This window comes from Periplaneta americana, chromosome 12 (assembly GCF_040183065.1).
Source record: "Periplaneta americana isolate PAMFEO1 chromosome 12, P.americana_PAMFEO1_priV1, whole genome shotgun sequence".
In the NCBI taxonomy this organism is placed as follows: Eukaryota; Metazoa; Arthropoda; class Insecta; order Blattodea; family Blattidae; genus Periplaneta; species Periplaneta americana.
In genome coordinates this window covers 57,309,322-57,336,618 of record NC_091128.1, presented here as the reverse complement: position 1 = coordinate 57,336,618, position 27,297 = coordinate 57,309,322, and positions in this window count along the sequence as shown.

Below are 27,297 nucleotides of genomic sequence, written 5' to 3'. Positions count from 1 at the left end.
TAAAACACGTTGCGCTAAATGCCGCGTACAGTAAAGGAAGAAAGTGAATCAAACACATGCAGCAAATACACAAGATGGAAGATACGTTGGCGTTACAACATTATAACAGTGTCATCAGTAATATCAGCAACAATACAGATTATGATGACTATTACACCTTTCCTACGTCACACTACTTTTGACCAATAAAACGGTACGAAAGGACGTATTTCAACCAATCATGGCTGCTTATCGCACAATTTTATAGCGTCCCTAGTATTTCTTTAATTTTATCGCGTCCCTAGCATTTGTTTCTTTGTTTGCCAACATTTCAAACTCCGCTGGTCAGGACGTCAAAAAAAAAAAAAAAACAAACAAACAAACAAAAAAACAAAAACAAACCACTCCAGTCGATACACAGCACATTCAAATATGACTGGCCTTGGCATTCAAGAACTAGAATTAATAAAGATCACTGGTCATACCTATGCATCTTCCCTGAAATCCTATTTGCAAATAAATGAAGAGCACCATTCGGAAATCCTGAAGTTGGGGAATACACCATGTACATCAACGAGTTCCACTTCTTTCACACACACGTCTAATATAAAACACTAACACCAACCACCAAAACATTCAAATTTGAAAATTGTACTTTCAATAATTATTTCATTTAAAATTATTTATGTTTATTTTTTATGTCATCATCGTTAATTAAAACTTTTCTTGTTTATTTCATCATCCCTAATTAAAACTTCTCTAACAGTTGTTTATATTATTTAGGTTATGTTTTAGCTTCTGCTATATGATATTATGGATAGTCACGTATCAGAGATTGTTTAATACTAAGATTTATTGAAAATCATCTGTAAAGTGATGTTGATTACTGGGATCCGGATAATTGAAGTGGAATGCAACTGTTTTAATAAAAATGAAATTGAATCAACAAAGTCTTCTTGACTAGTAACCGTCCACAGAGTTCAATGAAGATTCCATAGTTGGCACAACATAATTATAAAACACTACTGCCATCTAGCGTAATGTTGGGATGGTCCAATAATACATTTGAAGACAATTGCATTTTCGTAAGACAATTAATATTTTATTGTATTGGAGTACTTTTTTTACTTCTAATCTTTATATACTTTCTTCTAATCGTGTAATAGTCAATTAAATCCCACTCGAGTTTTGATTTTCTCTAGATAAATCAAAACCTCTAGTGAGATTACTGTTGATAATATTAATAACATAATATCTTCGTAATAATATAGTAATAATGATGATGATATAATAATAATAATAATAATAATAATAATAATAATAATGATAATAATAATAATGATAATAATAATACAATATTTTATGAAGACAACATTTCGTTTAGTTAAGGCCTACTGAATGCGATTCAAAAGTACAATGAGATGTGAAATAGAAACATAAGTTTCATGTATTTACACGTGGAAATATTTTACAAGATCGCTACTGTTTTGTTTCTGTCAAATAATTATATTTTTATTATTCAAAAGTTACAAAGCTAGACAGTCTCTAAGTCACAAAGCACTTTTTCGGTACTAAAGTTGCTAAAAGTTTCGAAATGGACTTTTTCTGCATCACGGTAAAAATAATAATATTGAACTGCCCCCCACTGAGGGTAGCTCTTACGGACTCAGTGTATCCTAAAAAAAAAAATTAATATACGTATTATGTAAACATAGATTTAAATTTTAAAGAAGGTTAACAAAGAAAAGGGCGTGAAAAATTACAATTGCTATTAATGTGGCTCCATGTGATTAATTAGAATTTGGCAGGATTTTTTAACACAATTATCACAATGTCATCCCTCAGAGATGTTGGCAGAGCAAACTGCCGTGGAAATTCTTCGAAAAAAGCTGGTATAGTCCCTCGAGCACCTATGAGCAAGCCGAATACCTCAACGTGAATTAAGGTATATTTCAGCTTGAAATAGTTGACTGTAGGCTCATAGATCGACTTCTACTCAAGGTGGACCTCGGCTGACTGATGAGATCCTACTTCAAAACGTGTCGTAGGGTCCACAATTATGCCCTCTTTAGTGTCAGCATTGTACGCTAAAATATGTACTCGTCTCGTTGACCCATTTTCAGCTATACATGAGATTTCTTATTCTACTATCCAGCCCTTATTTCTTAATGCGGCAGCAATTTTGGAACTTATAAGATGATGTCTAGAGTTCCTCAAGAGCGATCCCTGTTCACAGAATCCCAAGACGTGTGCTAAAGTTTCAATCTCCGGGCAGCTAAATTACTTAATAATTCTTTATAAATCGATTCTTACTAATACAAATGAAGAGTACAGGTAAAAAACAATCAAAGTCGCAATTTTAGTAAGGGTTATGTCATCATCTAACTCAACATATTGCCGCAAAATTTATTGCTGTTCCTAATGAAAAAGTAGGAGAGGATAACTGTATCCATGGTAATAATCCTTCTTTGAGAGTTCTGATAAGAAAAAAAAATAAATTTTGCAGTAATATAATGAATTAGATGATGAAATCACCCTCACGAGAATTGTGACTTTGATTGTTTCTCCTCTGTACTCTTCTAATGATTTACGGTCTTACTAATAAACCGTGTATAGTTTTTATACGAGACTTATGAACAGTTGAGACAGAAAATGTTACTAATAAACCATGCATAAGCGATGGATGTATAAACAGCCTGTAACTATACAATGAGAATTCCTTTGCAGTAATTATATACACGAAACCTCTTATTTAAGCGTTGTATATAGAGAAAAAATGGCCGCCCCTCTAACAGCTGTTCGTATCGACCAAAGAGTTTGTAATACAAACTCTTTGGTATCTTTTTTTTTATTTTAGTAGGTTATTTTACGACGCTTTATCAACAGCTTAGGTCATTTAGCGTCTGAATGAGATGAAGGTGATAATGCCGGTGAAATAAGTCCGGGGTCCAACACCGAAAGTTACCCAGCATTTGCTCATATTGGGTTGAGGGAAAACCCCGGAAAAAACCTCAACCACGTAACTTGCCCCGACCGGGAATCGAACCCGGGCCACCTTATTTCGCGGCTAGACGTGCTAACCGTTACTCCACAGGCGTGGACCTCTTCTCTTTGGTATCGACTGTCATTTTATGATGATGGTTGCCTTGTAACCACAGAAGAACAAACCAAAGAGTACAGAATATTAAGAATAATATTGCTGTAGCTTGTACTCTTTGACCAAAATATAGTGTGGTAATCGATCAGAGCCAGTTGTACTATCGATACTTAACACAGCACACAAGAGAACTCTACCGGATGCAATAGAGAAACTCAGATATACTATTACCTTTCGTAATAAAGTAATGACGAAACTATGACGTAGATGTGTAACAGTTATATTGTTATACATGACGTATGTAGTGATTATTAGGAAGGAATTTATACACGACTTTTAAACGAACTATTCATTGTCTAAGTATAAGACAGTTAAACGTCTGTATATATTGTTTTTATTAGTAAGACCGTTAGTTCATAAATTTTGTTCCGAAGGGAATGTGATATATACAACAAATTCAGTCATATAGGCCTATACAATTGTTTTCAACGTTTGTTGTCTTGTCCCTTACTGTCAGAATTACATAAATCCTCATAGTTATATGTTGAAAGTTACGAACATATCGGTACCTTGTTAGTCCTCATACCCATATAACTAAGTACACTTACTCGGCTTTGCTTTATGAGGGTTGAACCCGCGACGGGTCCAGCACACGTAGACACGATTTGGCCCATTGAGTACCCTATATATGCGATGATTATCCTAGTTAAACATATCGCCTGGGAGACATTCGTGAACTCGACGCTGACAGGTGGACCATTCTTCCTCAGCCCCTGATAGATCCAAGTCCTATTTCGTAAACGAGTAGCATGATAAGCCCCAGAGGCCCTGGGCTCTAATCCTTCCTGGTCAGTGAATACTGATACTGTATATGGGACATCCTACCTCAGCCCCTCATAGCCAGGTCCCATCCGCATGTGAGTAGCCTGACAAGCCCAGAGGCCAGGAGTCCAAGTCCTTATATCAGCATTGGAAATTCTTACTATCCCCAAGACTTCACACAGCCTATTTTTACTGTTGTAAATGATACAATTGAAGAAAAGAGGGGGAGGTGGAGAGTGCTGGTGGAATGATAAAGGGAAACGGGAGTAATCCCAGAAAAACCATCTGCAACGTCTGCGTCGTCCACTACAAATCCCATGACTACCTGGCCGGGAATCGAACTCGAGCCGTCTAGATGTAAGTCAAACATGCAGTTACGTACACACACGTACAGTTTCCCTGGAAAAGAATGAGACGATTGAATATTCCTAAGTTTCAGATGTAAGGCACTGCGCATGATCGGAGACCAGAGCACTGATACACAAGATAACGAATAATGAGTTACTCAAATTCAGGCTATTTGGTTTGTTACTAGCATCGTTCCGAAATTCACTTCAAAAACTGCGAAAAAATATGATAATATTACGTAAATAAAAGATAAATATATACATAAATCGTATAGTTAAATCGACATTGACCTTCATGACTAGATCGATACTCCGCACAGAAAGGGAAGCTTTCGTGTCGTTTCAATAGCTCAGACGCTAAGACTTCCGCGTGTTGTGCAGAAGAGAGCGAGTTCGATTCTTAGTCTACATCAACGATTTTTTTTTTGGTCTACATAACGTTGAAATAGAGTTTTACAAAGTCCTCAGATTAAGTGTTAATGATCACAGACAATACAAAATTACAAGTTATAATATTATAAAGTTAATCTAATGAATGCATTTATACACACGCACACATATACAATGTAAATGCATATATATTAAAAACTAACAGTTAAAATGAAATTAAAAAATACTCCTAAGCCACACAGACAAACTTTTACAAAGGTTTAGAGTCCTTAGGTTATGTCATTTGCTGAATAATTATTACAATATTTAATTAGGAGCTTTCCCATATGTGTAAGAAATGCACTCGCACAAAACAATTTTTGTTAAAAATGTGGCTTGGATTCTTTCATTCTCATCCCTTCAGTTGATTTTAACTGTTTTACCTATGCGTTTGTAATAGTGTTTAACTTTATGTGCATTCAATTTTATTCATGTTATGATTGAACGAAAAAGCACTGTTGCAGTTATTGACTAATTACATATATGAATACTAATTATTAAATACATCTGTTAAATAACCAATTGCAGTATCTTTTGCAAAATCTTGAATGTTTAAGTTGTCAATAATATTTTTGTACTATATACTATAAGACGTTAAAAGAATTTGCAATAGATATGGGATCCTCTACTTTATAATCACTGGTTTTAATGAAAAAAGTATTTCCTTTCTCAGGATATCTACAAGTTTAACTTTAATAATATTCCGAATAGCTTTAATTGCTTCATCTGAATTTTGTACTTTTCTATTCAGATGTATTCTATTTCCCTCTTTCATAATTTTTGATAAATTACACTGTACTTCTTGTAGTATTTAAGAAAATGAGGATCATTACTTTGCAACTCATTACATATATATTCTTCTTTTTAATACATGAGATTTTTAATTCCCTGCGTTATCCACATTTTTTTACTTTTGAATTTTTTCACAACATCCAAATCTCCATTGGGCATAAATTATTCCATATTTTTCGACATATTAGACAGTCGAGAAACTCTGAAGAAATTAATTACACCTCAATAAAAAAAAGTTGTACCTGGGATCGAAAACGAGACGTTTCGGTTATACAGTGGAATCGATATGCTACTATATGAGCTACCGAGACAAGACAATGACAGCAGAAGTCCAGAATGTAGATCCCATAGCAGGCATTTGCCATTCGGTACAGAGAAGCAATGATATTTTATGACTCGAGCTATGTTGTGAAATCGTGGCCTTAAATGGCTGTCTTCTTCGTGATCCTTATTCTGGTCCTTGTCTTTGTTGTGGTCCTTGTAGCAAATCGTCGATATCGAGTGAACCGCGCTGTAGAACTTTAACTTCCGACGACCAAGAGTCGTCTCATTCCTTTTAAGGGTAACTGTACACATTCACCCAGGCACTTACACTGTGTTACGGAAGGACTTATATACGCACGTACCATAACACATGCTGTCTCTGTCTTCATTCGACCTTGCTTTATTACTCAGGCTTATAGCCTATTGGTCCATTGTGCGCCATGTAAATGCGTTGATTGTTCCAATTCCAATAGGTGGCCGAGATGGATTTGTGAATACAATGCTGAGAGAAGGACCATCCTGTTTCAGTACCTGACGTGATAAATCTCAAAACACGGAGATATAAATCCTTGGCTTACAGCCTGTATCAGCTTGGTACGTCCATAGTATCCTGAAGAACACCCCAACCTGTATCCAACTATTTCAGACTTAGATGAAATGAAGTGTTAGTGGGATGACAGACTTATTAAGCATTTTCTTACTGCGTAGAGTAGGTTTAATTTTTACTTAATTAATAAAAAAATGTTTCTCTCTTCTTAACTTTTGCAATAAACTGTCTAACTTTTATTAATCAGTTAATCTTTTAGTACTTTGATTTTTATTGTATTTGTAAATTTAATATTAATTGTAATTATAATTGTAATTGTATTCTTAATATTGTAGTTGTAATCCCCTGGTAGAGGGGAAGAGAATGCCTGATAGCCTTATCTCTACCAGGTTAAATAAATAAATAAATAAATAAATAAATAAATAAATAAATAAATAAATAAATAAATAAATAACAATAATAACAAACTAAAATTGAATTCTCCGCCATCTTTCATGTAACAAGAATTTTACAATGTTTCCGCAATAATAGAGATTCCTGTTTTTTATCTTGTACTTTTGAAGACATGTTTGACTTTCGACTTATTGTAACCAATTCAAAGGCACGTTTCCAAGAAGTTACGGATCTTTCCGTTCTCCAGCTACTAAGTCGAACGACAATAAAACACAGTGCTGCTCCAGTGTTTTATTGAAGTCCATCTGGTGCACTTGGATCTAAAGAGGTTAGGACGAAATAATCTGACTCGTTTTAATGCAATCTGTTACACTAAAAGGCTTTATGCAGCCCTCCTGAAGTTATTAACCGAAAATGGATATCGACACTAAAATAATATTGGACTCTAAACAGAACATCACGCAGGTTTTATTGTCCGCCTTTGTGGGGATTCTTTATTGTAGCCCTGTATGAACAAAGAGATAATTAAATAGAACGGTGTAAAAGTTACGTGAATGGTTTAGCCGCATGAAAAGGATTTATGACCTCGCCTCTGAAATGGTAGTCATCATGACAACTCAGTTTTCGTCTCTCTCACACATATACAAGTGGAGTGCGTTCAAATGGGTTTTCATTCTTAAAGTATTTAAGCGGCTGCACATTTTCCATCATAAAGTGGCAATGTATTCATCTAGGCAGGCTATTAATCACTGCCATTGTAAGGGCTGGTGCGCCATGGAATTTTATTTTTGCGATATTTAAAGCTGTCCAGATGTTTAAATTTATGTTAAACTTATGAACGTTTTCATCGGTCGCTGTGTACGCAATAGCTGAGTGAAATTAAAACACTGAGAGGTAGTCATAAGTTCGAACCTAGTCTCCAGCACGAATAGGATAAAATATTGTAATATGGACACCTAAATTTTCTATCGCGCTTTTCACTAAAAAAATTATGACTTTCTTGGTGGGTTATATTGTATTACGTTCGAACATTAGGCCTACTATAAATATCGCATTAGGTATTGATATTTTTACTTGGATACATTTATATGAAAATACAGTTTTATTACAGAACTGCAGAACTGGCCATCATAAAGGAGAACACGATTTGCAATGCTCAGTACTTACTTACTTATTTACTGGCTTTTAAGGAACCCGGAGGTTCATTGCCGCCCTCACATAAGCCCGCCATTGGTCCCTATCCTGAGCAAGATTAATCCAGTCTCTATCATCATATCCCACCTCCCTCAAATCCATTTTAATATTATCTTCCCATCTACGTCTCGGCCTCCCTAAAGGTCTTTTTTCCCTCCGGCCTCCCAACTCACACTCTATATGCATTTCTGGATTCGCCCATATGTGTTATATGCCCTGCCCATCTCAAACGTATGGATTTAATGTTCCTAATTATGTCACGTGAAGAATACAATGCGTGCAGTTCTATGTTTGTGTAACTTTCTCCATTCTCCTGTAACTTCATCCCTTTTAGCCACAAATATTTTCCTAAGCACCTTATTCTCAAACACCCTTAACCTATGTTCCTCTCTCAAAGTGAGAGTCCAAGTTTCACAACCATAAAGAACAACCGGTAATATAACTGTTTTATAAATTCTAACTTTCAGATTTTTGGACAGCAGACTGGATGATAAAAGCTTCTCAACCGAATAATAACAGGCATTTCCCATATTTATTCTGTGTTTAATTTCCTCCCGAGTATCATTTATAATTTTTATTGTTGCTCCAAGATATTTGAACTTTTCCATCTCTTCAAAAGATAAATTTCCAATTTTTATATTTCCATTTCGTACAATATTCTCGGCACGAGACATGATGATATACTTTGTCTTTTCGGGATTTACTTCCAAACCTATCTCTATACTTGCTTCCAGTAAAATTCCCGTGTTTTCCCTAATCGTCCACATCTGTGGAGTAACGGTCAGCGCGTCTGGCCGCGAAACCAGGTGGCCCGGGTTCGATTCCCGGTCGGGGCAAGTTACCTGGTTGAGGTTTTTTCCGGGGTTTTCCCTCAACCCAATATGAGCAAATGCTGGGTAACTTTCGGTGCTGGACCCCGGATTCATTTCACCGTCATTATCACCTTCATCTCATTCAGACGCTAAATAACCTAAGATGTTGATAAAGCGTCGTAAAATAACCTACTTAAAAAAAATTCCCTAATCGTTTGTGGATTTTCTCCTAACATATTCACGTCATCCGCATAGACATGCAGCTGATGTAACTCGTTCAATTCCAAACCCTCTCTGTTATCCTGGACTTTCCTAATGGCATATTCTAGAGCAAAGTTAAAAAGTAAAGGTGATAGTGCATCTCCTTGCCTTAGCCCACAGTGAATTGGAAACGCATCTGACAGAAACTGATCTATACGAACTCTGCTATCCGTTTCACTGACACACATTTTAATTAATCTAACTAGTTTCTTGGCAATACCAAATTCAATAAGAATATCATATAAAACTTCTCTCTTAACCGAGGCATACGCCTTTTTGAAATCTATGAATAACTGCTGCACTGTACCCTTATACTCCCATTTTTTTCTCCATTATCTGTCGAATACAAAATATCTGGTCAATAGTTGATCTATTACACCTAAAACCACAATGATGATCCCCAATAATTTCATCTACATATGGAGTTAATCTTCTCAAAAGAATAGTGTACAAAATTTTGTACGATGTCAACAAAAGTGATATTCCTCGAAAGTTACTACAGTTAGTCTTGTCCCCCTTCTTAAAGATAGGTACGATTATGGACTCCTTCCATTGTTCTGGTACAATTTCCTTTTCCCAAATAGCAAGTACAAGCTTATAAATATCGTTATTTGCTTATCCTTCAAATAAGTAATGGTCAGTACATAATTTAAATTTAATAGCTCAAATATATTCAATGGAAATATCCATTAACAAAACAAAAATAATGGTCTTTTGTGGTGAATACCCAATACCAAGCGAAATTTGTTTAAATAACACAATTTTGGAAAGAGTTAATGAGTTTAATTATTTAGGATATAAACTTTCTTTTGTTGAAAATTTGGATTTATCAGAGAAAATTGTACATTTCAACAAATCAATGGGCATCATTAATAGAGTTTTAGAAACTTCATTACTACAAAAATTAACTCGTACTCGCCTTTATCAAATAGTAGTTCGACCAGTCTTATGTTATGGGAGTGAAGCGTGGACTATAAAGACAAAAGATGAAAGCAGACTAACAGCTTGCGAGATGAGATTCATGCGCCGAACAGCTGGCTACACTAAATGGGATCGAAAGAAAAATGAAGATATCCTTCAAGAACTTAATGTGTCATCAATACTGGAATATATCTCCAGATATCAGTTAAACTGGAAGGAACACGTCTCAAGAATGGTTTCATCCAGGATCCCTAAGGCAATAATGAAGTATCGTCCAAATGGGAAACGGTCACTTGGTCGACCTATGAAAAGATGGCAAGAAAATCGCTTTTTCAGGCGGTAACAGTTCTTTTGGGACTAGTACTTGACAGGATGATGATGATGATGATGATGATGATGATGATGATGATGATGATGATGATGATGATGATGAAAGGAGAATCTTCTAATATGGCCACGAAAGTGCACACTATATTTGGTTTTCTTTTTCAGTCAATACACACAAAATTTTTCATTCCTGATGATCCTGCACGTTTATCATGACACCAATTTTTGCAACGAGCATAGAACATCCACACCTCCCCATCATGGTCATCGCTGAACAGCCCATTACAGTAGCCACTAGCAGCAGTAAGATCATTTTTCTTAGTTAGTTGAACTTTGTTTTTCGTAGTTTGTTTCTCTTGGAATTTTATTTCTTCCCCAGGTTTTCCTTTATTTGTTCAGTGATGTTAAAACTGTCGCCTTTGCTGTACACATTACTTAAGGCTTAATTAAAGAAGTAACTAATTTAAAAAAGAAATAAAAAAAGAAATTCCAATAAAATAATTAAATATTAATAAATGAAAAGTTAAAATAGAATTTAAATTCTTATTTCTTTTTTATTTCCTTCTGCTACAGGTTTAACTGTATGTTATTCATTTCGTTTATTTTATTATACTTTGTCTGTAAGTGAATTCATGATATTCAACAACGCTTCATGGAATTGATACCAAAACTTTGTGTTGTACTAGTAGACTATGTTGTAAACCTTTTCTGTGTATATTTCAACTATACCGTGACTATAAATAAGACTTAATAATATTATAAAGTTTTTTGACTTGTTCCATATTCTAGCTGTGAAGCAATGTCCGAATACCACGGAATGTTAACACATACAATACAATTCAATACACTTTTTTTCATTGATACATGTGGTATAGGATATTACCTACGTAACAGTGGAATGTTATTTTCATTGGCATTCGTGGACTCATCCGACGAGATAGACATTGTTGGTGATGAATTTTTTAGTAGGTTATTTTACAACGCTGTATCAACATCTCAGATTATTTAGTGTCTGAATGAGATGAAGGTGATAATACCGGGGTCCAGCACCGAAAGTTACGCAGCATTTGCTCAAATTGGTTTGAGGGAAAACACCGGAAAAAACCTCAACCATGTAATTTGCCCCGACCGGGATTCAAACCCGGGCCACCTGGTTTTGCGGCCAGACGCGCTAACCGTTACTCCACAGGTGAGGACTGTTGGTGATGAACTTTTCATTTTTGTTGGTTTATGTGCTGGGGTTTTCAGACAATCTTGAAAATGTTGTATTGTTGCTGGATTTGTTCTCTGTTGCGTCACTTGTTAATTCCATTGTGTTTCTCTACCTCCATTCTTTCAGAATTTTCGTTTTTCACCTGAGATAAGTATTCAGATGGAGAGTACGCAGATTCTGGAACTGTCCTAGATTATAAGGAACAGAGGTCTGCATCGGACGTTTTCGCTCGAGCGCCAAGTAGTTCATAGCATAATCCGATAAGTAGCGCACATGCATGACGGGTAAAATTGTCACGAGCGATAAATCCTCGAACGGTATAAGCCGAGCGTTTGTTACAGTGATGAACTGTGTAGTAACATCATAGATGTTTATCATTTCAAAACTTTGCAGTGTTTAACTAACCTCTCCATAGTACAACTACAAAACTTGCTTTAAAATGTAATATAAACGTTGTAGGTCAATGTTCCCCCCCCCCCACACACACACACACAGTAGCGAGTTGTTTTTGCCACATCTAATAGATGGATAGATGTTATTGGATGTAAATGTAATTATTATAAACGGAGAACACAATCACGATAATGCAAGAACTGTATCAAGTTTTCTAGTAATAATAATAATAATAATAATAATAATAATAATAATCTCTAATAATTAGTGTATCAATCTTTGCGTCTGTAACAGTTGTGCAGCATGATTATTCGTTTTATTATATTTTCTGTGACGTTATCTCTTTACTAATATTGTTATTAATCTACTGCTATATCAATAATATTTTGTAAAACGTTTCTACATTCTCGCAGTATATAGGCGGAACACTATGTATGGACCTATCATATTATATATGTGGTAAATCAAATATTGAATAATTATTAATTAGCAATAATAACTGTATATCGAAGTTTTTCATGCTATTTTATTTATAACCTCATGTTTCTGTTTTGGTACGTTCCATTGACTGTTCCATTAAACATTTGTCATAAACGCAGAAAATAAAGCCTTATTTTTACCGTGTGAGCAAAACTATGTGTATCTTATCTGTCGCCTTCTATACAAGATAAGATATGTCGGTGAGATGACCTTGTACTGTGCTTCTATTTTTACGAACGTATCACGACCGATCGTATCTCACTCGAGGGTGCGACATTCGACCGAGTTCAAGAGAGCGATTTAACTCCAATGCAGCACTCTAGTAAGGAACAACCCACATGCACGGAATCCATTGACAGCATTTTCAATGAAATAAGCCTTTCCTCAAGCTTGGGAAAGCAACATCCCCAACTGGATGTTGTTTAATCCACGAATGACGGGCACTGCCAATGAAAAAGACTCAGGTTTCTCTCCGAGAGAGTTCTGGATGACAATCCTTGAAAGCATAAAACTAAGTTTTGCCTGCCTTTTGTTTCCTTCTTGGTACTCCATTGTGATATCAATTTATTATTTTTCAATGTCCAGATGACGATCCTTTACCAAAACCTCTTGCCCTTACACAACATTTTTATAGTCTTGTAATACTACCATTCAGTCTTACAAAATGGCCACTACGTGGTCATTTTACAATAATGTGCATATCGATATACGGTAGTTAATAGTCTGCAGGACAAAAGGTACTACAGATAGGAATTTCGACCAACGCCAAGCAAACACAAAGAAGCAAGCTACCAAGACAGTAAACTGTATTTAACGAAAAAAGTAGCTCTTAAAGTAAATAAATCTGGATATGGAGAAGAATGGAGCGTGTGAAGTAGACAGACAGAATAAGAAATGAAGTTGTGTTGGAAAGAGTGGGTGAAGAAAGAAACTGATTAGAAAGTGAAATGAGAAAAGGGAATTGGTTGAGTCACAGGCTGAGAAGAAACTGCTTACTCAAGGATGCACTCGAAGGAATGGTGAACTGGAGAAGAGTTCGGGGCAGAAGAAGACATCAGATAATAGACGACATTAAGTATGTGGATCATATGAGGAGACTAAGAGGAAGACAGAAAATATGAAAGATTAGAGAATGCTGGATTTGCAGTGAAAAACCTACCAATGGTCAGAACACTCTATATGTATGTATGTATGTATGTATGTATGTATGTATGTATGTATGTACCTTTTTGAGCAAATGAGAAGTAATACTACATGCCTAGGTTCATCTTCAAGTACATTATCGATTTATATTATAGATTGTTATGTTGCTATTCTAGGTTAAGTATGGATTAGTGTAGTTCATCTACGTGTGTAACTGTAAGATATATTGTTACTTCTTAACCTAGCTTATTTTCCTAATCCTAACCTATGAAGTACTAGAATCTATTTACATATTCTAGCATTTAAATATTTACACTATTTACATATTTACTACGAGTATTTTTGATGAGTCTATTTTTAAATAAATTATATTCTCTAATATTCTAGCTTATTTACAGAATATAAGTAACCTATTTTCGACCCTCATCACTTAATTCTGACTTTTAACCTTTTTATCTTCCCAAATACTAGCCAGCCTATTGTAGTTGTTCAAAGTCTATACTATTTGCAAACTTTGTATGTATGTATGTATGTATGTATGTATGTATGTATGTATGTATGTATGTATGTATGTATGTATGTATGTATGTATGTATGTATGTATGTATTTATGTAGACTACTGGACTGTACCCGAGCACGAGCATATGCTCATTTCGGGTATCCATACATATGTATTCATTTCAAACGTAAATTGTAAATATATCTGAATTTGAATTTGAAAAAAAAAAATTTCATTTCAAATGTAAGTATGTATGTATGTATGTATGTATGTATGTATGTATGTATGTATGTATGTATGTAGACTACTGGACTGTACCCGAGCACGAGCATATGCTCATTTCGGGTATCCATACATATGTATTCATTTCAAATGTAAATTGTAAATATATCTGAATTTGAATTTGAAAAAAAAAAATTTTCATTTCAAATGTATGTATGTATGTATGTATGTATGTATGTATGTATGTATGTATGTATGTATGTATGTATGTATGTATGTATGTATGTATGTATGTATGTATGTATGTATGTATGTATGGTTGTATGTATGTATGCATGCATGTAGTAATAGTAGTAGCACTAGTAGTGACAGACTGCTTGGTTTGTTAATTCATCGATTAAAGGCTTGTGTATTAAGGGCGCACTTGTGTTCTGATGTGGGCAGTGTTCGCCAATTTCGGCCTTGCTATCAGTAGCAATGCGGAATGAAGTTGGTCTCTTGTTTACAACGCTCAATTCGATTGAAGTGGTTGCGTTGAACGTATCTCGAGCATTTCAATGCGAGTGGAGCACTTTGTAGATACAGCTTCGTATAATAGAATCTTGAGACAGTGAACGGCTGAGTGGTCACTTGGGGGTGCAACAGATACTCGTAAATCTGTCCCTTCCTCTTGGGCAATCAAAGCCTGAATTTCAGCTGCAGATTTATTAGGACACAGTCGCGGTACAACTCTGGCCTCCCATCTGTTACTTATATCCGAAAATTAGACGCAAGCATCAACTGTAGAGGTTTCAATGTTTCATTAAGGAAAGTTTCCAAATTTTTTTGGGCATTTTACGACGCTTTATCAACTGTTTTCATTATGTAATGTCTGAGTAAGTTGAAAGTGATATGCCAGCCAAATGAATCCAGAGTCCAGCACTGAAAGTTACCCAGCATTTAATATTAATGGGTAGAGGGAAAACCCGTAAATACCTTAACCAGTCAACTTGTCCCAACCAGGATGTGAACTCGGAGTTTCATTGTCAGGCGTGCTAACCGTTACTCCACAGCGGTGAACTTCTCAACGTTAAGTACACAGCTGACCTCACGGAAGGGTTATGTATTTGTTCCGATGGTATTATACCGGTGGCGTACCTGTTACAATTTATGAAGAAACAGTGAAATGACAGCAATGAAAATAGAAGTACTAGAAAAAAATCTGTTCTATCACCATATTCTAGTTGGTTTGTATTTCACCATTTCGCACTCAGGCGTTGGTAACATTTGCAGAAATTCCCGTAGTTACTAACTCCTTGAAACATGCAACACAAAATCAATTTTCCGCTATAGAGTTTTCCCTGAAATAATTGTTTTAAACAGCATTCTCCAAAGTCCTACATTGCTTTGTGGTTTCGTATTGGATTTTACATTGCATATCCAAAACATTTTCACAACACATGTTCATTTTAGTAATACAGGGGCATCATTTTATTTTTACTTCAATTTTTATTGTACCTGAGTTTTTTAATGTACTTCACTCCCACCCCTTCTACTAGTAAACGTGCAACCGTTCTCCACACAGAACCAAGGTCGTTTTTGCAGTCAAAGTCGCCTTACGGTCATAGTAAACAGTACTGAGTTAGTGAGTATAGTACGTTCCAGAAATATGTTCGCGTTTTCCAGTGACAAAAGAGCTTTCAATATTGAATCATATTTTCTCACAGGTACTGTTGTCCGTTTTCCTACGTCGCATCCCGGTTTCCCCCACCCGCTTCTGCTCGCCCCTTTGTAAAGGCTAGTGGCTGGGCTGTCTTAGCTCTTTTCTGAAAACATTAATTTCTGTTAGGAATTGGACGTCTACGTAATATTATAAAATTGTTTAAAATAACTTAAATAAAAGGGCCTCATTAAATAATTAACTGTCACTTGATTTCCCCCATTTCTACGACATAACCACTTGGACAGTCAGAAGGTAGCATGTCCGAGCTATTTTATCTTTACAGATCTGCCAGAAGTGAAGATTGAATTTACAGTACGTAAGGTACTCTTTTATAGAATAGGTACAGAATTATTTCAACATGAGTTACTAGTACGAAGAACGAAACTGGTAATTGGAATTAGGTAGGCCTACAATAGTCTATAGTGCGATAATATGCACAAAAGAACTGACGCCTGTATCGAAATGAACGTCTACCATTTTCAAAAATGTGTTCAAATATCCATATTATGATTATTTTTCAATTCAACTTCATTCTCTATATTGTACGCTAATGTGCTGTAGACATTATAATATACACTGCATAATGAATACGACTGAATGGATACCTCAAGTCCACACCTGTGGAGTAACGGTCAACGCGTCTGGCCGCGAAACCAGGTGACCCGGGTTCGAATCCTGGTCGGGGCAAGTTACCTGGTTGAGGTTTTTTCCGGGGTTTTCTCTCAACCCAATATGAGCAAATGCTAGGTAATTTTCGGTGCTGGACCCCGGACTCATTTCACCGGCATTATTACCTTCATTTCATTCAGACGCTAAATAACCTAGATGTTGATACAGCGTCGTAAAATAACCCAATAAATTTAAAGAATAGCTCAATTCGTGAGTAAAAACACTTATTGTTAATACAGTATTGTATTTTAATTAAACAAAAACCTAATGAAAATTATCAAATTCAAAATCGCGATATTTCCTAGTTTACGTAAATGTATGAACAACTTTTCTTCCCTTCTATATCCGGTAAAGTGACTTGTTTGTATTTTACACCAGTATCATCGAACTCCAGTTGTAGAAGGAGGTAGCAAATAGTGTTTCCGGTTCTCAACCGTTAATCCAAAGATATAGCCAGGTTAATATTAGAAACGTTGATAGAAATAAAATTATGTCCCTGTATTTATAATGGATTCGACTATAAACTTCTTAGATCATCGACATGGCTATGGATACGAGTTGAGACTAGCTCCCGGGCCAATTGAGCTGAATATTTGATTGTGTTTTTGTAGGATTCCGCCAACATAAGGCAAAAGCTACGTAACTCCCTGGCCGATCCTTTGCCTCACCTCACCAAAATACGGGCTGTTGTCACCAATCTAACCGACAGTAGATAACTAGCGTTTGATAACGCATCGTTAAGATCCGATTTAAAAATGACTATCTCCTTTCTTTGGTAGAGTGCTTTATTTTAATTACTGCAATGAAGTAAATTGAAGCTTAATATATGAACGTGCTTGATGAATTTATTATCTATCATGAGGTAAACTATTGAAATTTTATACTTCGTTCCATAACGTCTGACAGGAGAAGTAAACATTGCCGGTGGAGGAGGAGAGAAGTATAACTGCTATTCTACCAATGGCAGAAATCTCATTCCAAGCTTGACTTGAATTATGGCGGTTTGAAGCATTCTACCTACGCTGAACTTCAAGACAAGCATGAAATGAGACCTCTGCCACTGGTCGAATAGCAGTTATACTTCCCTCCTCTGCCGAAAATGTTTACTTTTCCTGTCGGACATTATGGAACGAAGTATAGCTAACTTAGAACCCAAGACAGCTAATTGTGTGTGTTGGAATTTCGAGTTTAAGGATGTGCGCAAATGAACCTATTTCCTTAGTAGCAAAATGAACTCCGATATAGAAGCAATGGTCGCAATACTAATAATACAACAAAGCCGTCATGATCGACGACAAAGACAGCGCCATTTTTGGGCACATCAATATCGAGATCTCGCAGCGAAGGCAGCTTTTCGAGGAGCTAAAGAGACATGAACATAGTCTAAATGTCTTAAGTATTTTCGAATGAGATTTACAACAGTCAATTATTATGTGCAGTGAGGGAAGTGAGACGGTATGCGACGGTATGGAATACCGCCACTGGTTGATATGGCCAAAAAACATACCGTTAGTGAAAAATGACATACCGTCACTGAAAAAAATGTAATCGTAAAAATTTGTTTATACATTTCTTCAGAGCAAAGAGTACTATTTGTTTGCTTCGTAAATGTAAACCATAGCCTTCTGGAACTGTATTCAGTGTGTACTTAGACACGCTTATTTGTTAAGCTCAACCCCTGGAATGCTTACAACGGTAGTATTTCAAATATAGAAGGCTGTGGTCTGTACCTTGCGGTGATCATTGTTGCCGATGTAGTGAGTGTTATTTTTTGTAGCACTTTTTATTAATAATCAAGTAAGGCACTTTGAAGCTTTAACATTATTTTAAATGATAAGTCTCAAAGGACATTGTAAAATGATCTAGTAAATAGCTGAAGTAACTTGAAATTATTTTATTAAGAAATTTAATGTGTTGCGTAAGCTTAAAAGATTCGCGTTACTGACCGTACGAAACAATTTTTGTATAAATCATTTATGTCTATGATGTAAGGGAGAGGGTATGCCTTTTTTAAAATCGAGGTATGCCAGAGGAAAATCTTGGGATAGCATACCGCCTCTGGTTTTTCCCCACTTCCCTCATTGATTATGTGAGGTAATGAGTGGTAAGCTAGGCATAGCGTAAAGCAGGCACGGGTACGATAGGGAAATTAGGGAGGATATACTAAGAGAGGGGGCCTTGAAAACAGGTTTGACAGAAAGAGAGACACTACAAGCAGGACGAATAGAAGTACAGTAATAGTGTACGCACTCAGTGAGTTTACACGGATCCACCGCAACGCGGCGCTGCTACCGCTATTATCGCAGAGTCCGTGGATATCTGTATGATCGTGGCTCGGAGGAAGTTCACAGTTCTTGTTATGCTACACGTAGTCCTTTTTGAAAGCAAATGTCTTCCATTTAACCCAGCTATTCGTAACTTAAGGAATACCTGTATAGCCCTTTATTCATAATTAATAGTCTTCTCTCACTTAATACTCTTATGAACGTTCGTAATAGAAAATACAATGAGTTCTGAAACTTATGAAAATGATGAGTTCAGTATTTAAGTGACTTTTCGTAACAAGTTGCGAATTCAGGGACAGAAAAATGTACAAAATATTAAATAAAACCGAAGTTGAATGATATTTTAAGTGCCTATAAATGAATGAAATTACTCGTCATATGAATGATTAGTTGACTGCTATCTTCGAGAGTTTTCGAGATGACTTGGCGGATTTACGAGGTTGTAATTCTCTTCGGATTTCCTTTGTCCTGAAGAAGTAGTGGTAGACCAATTTAGGAATGACATCCATGATGTATTCTCTGCAACAACCTGCTTTCGAAAGAGCGTCAATGGTCAAGACATCCATAGAAGACATCACCACACATTGCACTCTCTGAGCTAATCTTTTCTTTAATTTCTACTTATGTTTGAAGAAATACGTCATACACAGCTTGGGAGGGGTGGGTTAAAAGACTGACGTTCCTACCTGATCGGTAGTCTTTGATTTGGGTGAGAGCTGCACAATGTATAGACACATTACTTTCCTGTCGAAGGAATGGACACAGAGGATACACGCAATAAATTTAGATGAATGATTTACGACATAACCGGCCATATGATACACTAAATATCTGTCAATCAACGCGACAGGAGAGGTATTTACCAATTGGAGCATAGCACATTCCCAGGCTTGACAATTTTTCTTTTATAAGTCTACAAGTTTCTAGAGACTTCTTAATTGCCTTGATGCGTAATTCCTCGCTAACGTTCACATTTGGTTCACAAACGATGTGACCAGTTGCTCACTTTTTGGTTTACAGTTTCCTGCAATGTTAAGGATGTGCTTTGAAGGGACATAAATAAATTAGTAAATGCATATGGAGTCCACCGCTGTGGTTTCGTCGTACCGTGTTCGCTGCCGAACTCAACGGGCTGGGGTTCGATTCCCCGCTTGGGATGAGTTTCCTGGGTGAGGTTTTTTCGGGATTTTTCTCCTCACTCCTATGGATGCATTTCAGGTAACTTTATCAGGCGTATGGAACCCCACTCATTCTCGCCATTTCCTTTTCCCCCATCACCATCCTTTCCTTATCATTCCGGTTGTCTTCGTTTCCAGATCGCGTCTGCGGAGGCCCTTCGAAGTTCCTGAGGCTCTCGGCGGGCCTCCATGGATATGTCAAGGCATGGTAGTTGGTGACCCAGCAGCGGAACCACTCCCCTTCCGGCAGAAGGATGGAGGGTCTTGTCGTTGGGGTGTTGGAGGTTAGGTCGGTTAGGCGTGGTTGCTATCGTTTGGTTACAATTCATCCCAGGGGCGCACAATAGACTTCAGGTCGCGATGCATAGGGATGTTTCCCTCCAGGCCTCATAGAGAAAAAAATGCATATGGAGAAAATCAATCGTCGAATGATGGTCATCTGAACTGAATGAACGCAAAATTCGGAAGTGACGTTCCAAAGGGTCTTGGGTGAGTTTCCGTGTTAGGACATATTTGTATCCTTTGCTCCAGAGCAATTCGCTCATTTCTAAGGTACTCCGCAAGATGAGTAAAGATCCATTGTTATATCAGAAGCAAATGTGTTGGTTGTAGTTCTCAAACATTGAAGAAAATCAATAAAGAATTTATGTTTAGAAGAATCTATACAAAGAGCCTTAGCAGGAATGTATAAATTTAGTGCATCGGCAATACAATTTAAATGCTTAGTAAATTCTTCAGTGTTCTCACTGCCTTCTAAACTCGATGATCCTACTTCACGATAAAATGTGAGGCCTTTGGCGACACTATCACTGAAGAGTTGGAACGCGAGTCTAACATTCATTCTCTGAAAGAACGAGAGATTTAATTGAGCTGTTGTCAACATTGGACAAAGCCTAAGACCTGCACATGCAGATTGGTCTAGAAAAACTGAAATGGATATTTCTCTCTTTGTAAGAGAGTTCGACTTTATCATGATAATAATTTCTTATGCATATCAATATGTGAACAATATCCGAGAATGTCCATATCTTCCTTTTTTCGTCGGAAGGATTACAAATATAGCATTGTGTTGGAAATTTCTTACCATTGATTTCTAAAGATTTCCAGGTCTTTTTATTTGTTTGACTGTCATCACAAATGAAACCGACTAATCTCGCCCAACTGCTTCTATTATTGTAGTGTATAACCTGTATAAGAATTTTATCGAGAATATCACATGGTGTAGCGTATCTGCTAGCGTAAATAGAAATTGGTTGAATCCAATCTTGCATAAATGGCATAAACATACATGATTTGCTAATTGTTTCTTTTCGACATCAGTTTTGAGATTTCCGAAATCAACAAATCTGTCCCCTTTAATGGAAGAATTATTAAACTGAATTTCTTCTCTGGGTTTAATCTCATCGAATATTACCATTCCGTAACGTTTATTTTCATCTATAGAAATCTGAAATAGCACCCAAGGAATGTGGATTTACACCATATTGACACTTAAGTCATCGACAACGTTTTCTTAAATGCTTTTCTGAAGGAAGGAGCAACAAATAATGTCGCAAACAATGTGTTTATCATTTCGGTGATTTCATTTTGAACAGCAAACTCTCCAAACTACAGAGGTGTGAAAATTATTAGAATAATCTTAATTTTAAAGGGTTTTTAATAGTTCCTTCACAAATATTAATTGAATTGATGAATATTGGTATATACATACTAGGTTCAAAAAGTTCCCGGAATTTGCTAGCATCATAGAAACAACGTACCTTAAACACTATTCTACAGCATTCCCTTCAAAATAGTTGCCTTCCGCAACAACACACTTTTGCCAACGCGTGTAGAGTTCCTGGAAGCAGGCCTGGAAGCCATTTTGTGAAACCCGTCTTAGTGCTCTCGTCGCGTTTGCGATAACCTCTTCAGCATTGAATCTCCGTCCTTTCAGATGACTTTTCAGACGGGGAAACAGAAAGTAATCAGGTGGTGAGAGATCAGGAGAGTATGGTGAGTGATCCAAAGCAGTTATGTTGTGCCTGGCAAGAAAATTCTTTACAATAATTGCGCGATGAGCAGGTGCATTGTCATGCATAAGGAACCAGTTGTTTTCTACCCACTTTTCTGGACGTTTCCTTCTCACTGCGTCCCAGAGGCGACGGAGGGTTTCTACGTACAATTCTTTCGTTACAGTACGACCTTCTGGAATGAACTCATGGTGCATGAGACCCTGAGAGTCGAAGAAAACTTCCAAAATAACTTTGCTTTAAGTGTGCTTAAATGCGACAGGCTCATGTCAGTAGATTTACTGGCATATGAAAGAACTCCTGCGTGACAAAATTCCGGCACATCCGGCGATGCTGATATAACCTCTGCAGTTGCGAGCGTCGTTAAATAAAACATAACATTTAAAATAACTTTGCCTTTGGAAGTGTCCCTAGGAAATTTTTGCTTCCGAGGAGATGTTTTCGATTTCCACTCAGATGACTGTCGTTTAGGGACTGGGTCGTACAAGTAGCACGAGTTTCATTTTGTTTAAGAAATCACCATCTTCATCAGCCATACTGATCATGTCCCCAGCAAAACACAGAACTTGATGTTTGTACTTTGCTCTGTGGACATAATTACAAAATGCGACGAACAAACAAAACACTATGATAAACAAATGCCTACAACTCAAAACCAATAATTGCCATTATCAACAAACTTTAAGGAAATGACATCATGAATGTTACCAACAAAACAAATGTATAATATCCCTTGTTATATATTAATACGAAAAATGGTAGTAAAATTCCGGGAACTTTTTGAACCTAGTAGTATTACTATACTGATGTAGGATATATTCACTACTAACAATGCCGGAAAGCATTGTTGTACATTGGTATTTTTCTTATTTTACAATTGTTATGGGAATTCAGAAATTATTATATTATGTTGGGGGAATTGGAAACATAAAAAATTATATGCACAAAACATATGTATACGTTCATTTGAACCTTCACAACAATGTAAACGCAAAGAACAATTTGTTTAAAGCATTTCTTAATTAATTTTTTTATGTTTCCAATTCCGTCAACATAATACAATAATTTCTGAATTCCCATAAGAATAGTAAAATAAGAAAAATACCAATGTACAACAATGCTTTCCGGCATTGTTAGTAGTAAATATATCCTACATCAGTATAGTAATATATACCAATATTCATCAATTCAATGAATATTTGTGAAGGAACTATTAAAAAACCTTTAAAATTAAGATTATTCTAATAATTTTCACACCTCTGTATATCTCATTTCATTGGAATTTTTGAGCCCAAATTTCTTTATCGCTGTGTCTATAATAATTTTTTGCTTCTTATTAAGATATCTCTATCCTCAATTTTTTACATTTTAACTGTTTTTCTAGCAAGCAAATTCTGCCTTTCGCCGAGGACAGACGGACTTTAGCCCTTGTGTACTTTCGATTCAAATTTTTAAGTTGCTTTTTAAAATGTAAAATTTTACCAATATCGGCAAGAGAACTATGTTCAATTTGAAATATGCTGTCTATATTACTACTAGACTGACTGTGAACTTTAATCTGATCAGCTGTTATTGTTGGATCTCTGTCATAAATGTCTGCATACTTCTTTCTTCTTTTCCCTGCGAGTTCATCATTATTCTGCCTCATGAGTGATTTCCGATGTTTTACCTGACTTGATAAATATTTCGGTAAATTAGGCAAAATGTGAGATACAGCTCCTGGTTTTTATTTCCAGAATACTCGCGGTATTTCTGTCTCTTGACCTTTTATAATAAAACAGTCTGATTTTATAATCATATCTTCGGAGAAATGCACATCACAAATACGGTTATTTACTGATAGCTGCCTATCTTTCTGCTCTGGCCCATTTCCCAAACTCATCTTTTTCTTTGGGAGATAAAAAAAGTCTTTTGTCACTATTTCTACTGTATACGATCTACGACCCGAAACAAGGCAGTACGGTACTTTTGCAATATTTTGTAAACCAATAACAATATTCTTTTGTCACTGGTTAATTTAAAGCACAACAAATTGAACACTTCTATACAACCCCAAAAACAAAGCATGCTAACAACTCCTAGCAACTTTCACCATTAAAAGCGCGAGAATTTATTGTATTTTCGAAGTGTCTGACTTGACACAAACGATAGATCTTAGCGATCGAAGCGCCACTAGTTCTCAGATCCGCCACCGACAATGAGAAAACATAGAAGTGTGTACACTATTCCTTGCTACAAGTAATTGCGATGACAAGCAGTGATGGGTCATGCAGTAATACCATTCATCATTCTTTTCTTTCTTTCTTTCCCTCTTTCTTTATTTCTAGGTGAATCACGACCTATTAACATGTCTTGTTTCAAGCATAAATAAATAATGACATATTTATGAAATGGCATTTAAATATAGCACAATCTATACTAATAATAAATCTGTAATAGAAATACTTCTGGTAATTTTCGATTTTCCCGAAAATAATTGGTGTTAACATGTATAATTAATCATCCCGAGACCGAAAATCACATTTCTGTTTCCATGTCTGTCTGTCTGTCTGTCTGGAAGTTTGTTACTTTTTACCCGAAAATGGCTGAACGGATTTTATGAAAATTGGAATATATATTAAGTTCCTTCTAACTTAGATTTTAGGCTATATGACATTCAAAATAATTTATTTAAAAGGGGGGGTTATAAGAAGACCTGAATTAAATAAATCGAAATATCTCGCTTATTATCGATTTTCATGAAAAATATTGCACAAGAAACGTTTCTTTAAAAAGGATTTCCGACAAGTTTTATTCTATGCACAATTTTTATAGAACTGTTATTTAAGGAGATACATGAGTTCTAAAATAACGACACGTTTTACCACCGCCATCTCAGATAATAGGCTATAATGAAATGAAAATAAATGACTCCATCTATTTAAGGCGGCCTTGCACATAACAAGCGGAGAATATTTTTCATTTAACACTATTTTTATACGGATATATTTGTATTCTATGATGGGAATATAATATACTGTAAATGTTTATAATATTAATATACAGAGAATGTTTGTGTGTTTGTATAAAGTAATCTCAGAAGCTAATTTAACCGATTGGATAATTCCTTTATTATTTGAAATTGTAGTTCCTCTAAATGGGCGTAGGCCTAATGCTACATATGAGGACTGAGGTAAGATTAAAATAGATCTTTAAGCACAGAAAACTTGATATTCTGTCGAAATATTGTATAACTTGATTATTTAAACTTTATTTGGTCCATATAAAATACTCTAATTTTATACACTTCAATTTCTTTTTATTAAAAGAACATAATAGTATTTTTAAGAGTTTTGTCGTAAAGATGAGTATTTTACTGGACCAAAAATACATACATATAGAGGGAAAATAAGTATTTTGCTAATGAGCTCACTGGAGCTGAGTTATTTTAATAAGTGTCACGAAAAGGCGTTCGTGCACTGATAATTTACCCATATTCGTTTCCTGTGTTTCTTGAAATAATATTTATGTAGGGTAACTCATTTTTTTACTTGCATAAACAATGATATACAACCGAGCGAGTTGGCTCAGACGGTAGCGTTTGAGACATCCATCCGGGAGGTCCAGGGTTTAAACTCCGTGGCCGACCAATCTGATTGGGGTTTTTCATGATTTCCTCTTAATCATAGAGGCAAATGGCGGATTGGAAAGATACATACCATGATTCATCACCGCCGCAATCACCAATATCAAAAACATTAATCAAAATCTATATTCAGTTACATGAGCACAAGTTTAGTCATCTACAACACAATAGAAACAGGAACTCAACAAGAGTAAAAACGGCCTACTGATATACCCACACATTCTAAACACGCGACATGCCCACAGATGTTAAAGCGTGAATAAAATAAACTTAAAAAAGAAAAAAGATGCAGAGTGAGGTCAACATAAAAAATTATCTTCATACGCAATCCACTGTATATTGACATTAATTTGCTGTGATTTATTAAAGGATGCATTCAAGACTAATTTACAAAAAATTTTTAACGAATTATCCTTGCACCAACAACGGATGTTACCTTAACCAAAAATAATCCTGTTTTAATTATTTGCATGTAATAACAATTACGAAATATGTTAAAGAAATCATTGCACCAAATGAGTGGTCTCTGGACAAAAATGATCGTATTTTAATTATTTAAATACAATTTCAATTAAGTAACATATTAAACGATTTATCCTTCTATCAAACAAGAATGTTCCCTGGATCAAATGTCCTATTTTAATTATGTAATTACTTTATACTTATTTCTAACAAGTGCAGCGGAGCACACGGGTATGGCTAGTCATGACATATTTGAATTTTTTTAATTTAATTTTTAATTATAATAATAACACAGTGGAATATTTAAATTAAACCACTGAGCAAAAGTAATAAGTGAATTAAATGTCGTAACTACTGCAATAAAATATAGGACTATAATAATATAGACGTAAAACATCTTGAAAAAAAAAGTCCGTAGTAAATAAATTACTAATAAGTTGCTTTTATGGAATTACCTTAATGTAATAATGTATACAGTATTAGTATTACGAAAAGCATTGAAAACAATTTCCGTTTTAAACAAATTACTAATCAGTTGCTTTTATGAAATTAACTTTTTAATTGTAATAATGTACACAGTATTAGTATTACGAAAAACATATTAACGTTTGCTCTGAAATATAAGGGTGATTCCCGAGGTAAAATTTATGTTCAAGTCGTAGAGTCGAATTAAAGTTTCTGTTGGTTATGTTTGCCATTACTTCGTGATACTCATGTGTGAGAAGAATTTGTCACAAACATACGTAGATCCAAATATTGCCATTACCCGGCTCCAAAATCATGTCGATATTTATCTTTTGGGAACTTCTTGAACAAATCTCTTTCTTTAAAAGACGAATACTCATTCCTGATGTGCATGTCATATTTAAATTCAATTACATTTGTAACTCGAGAGGAACCTCTATATTTTCTACTGAAAGATGATTTCAAATTAAACTAAACTACTTTTATAAATTTCTGAAATCTTGGAATTTTTTTTAAATTTATTTTTGTGGATTTTCAAGGATATTACCACATTCTTTACGACTGTCATCTGAAATATCTGGCAAAGTTCCATAGATGGAGAATGAAACACTTCGTTGCGACTCATCTGTTCCTTCATCTGGTGTGGTTACGTTTGCGCGGGAAAAACGGTGGTCAGACACAGCCGCAAGTAGCGAGACAGGACCACTATCGTCGAACACCGTATTAAAGCTGCAAACAAAACACAAACCCCAGCTTGTGGCAC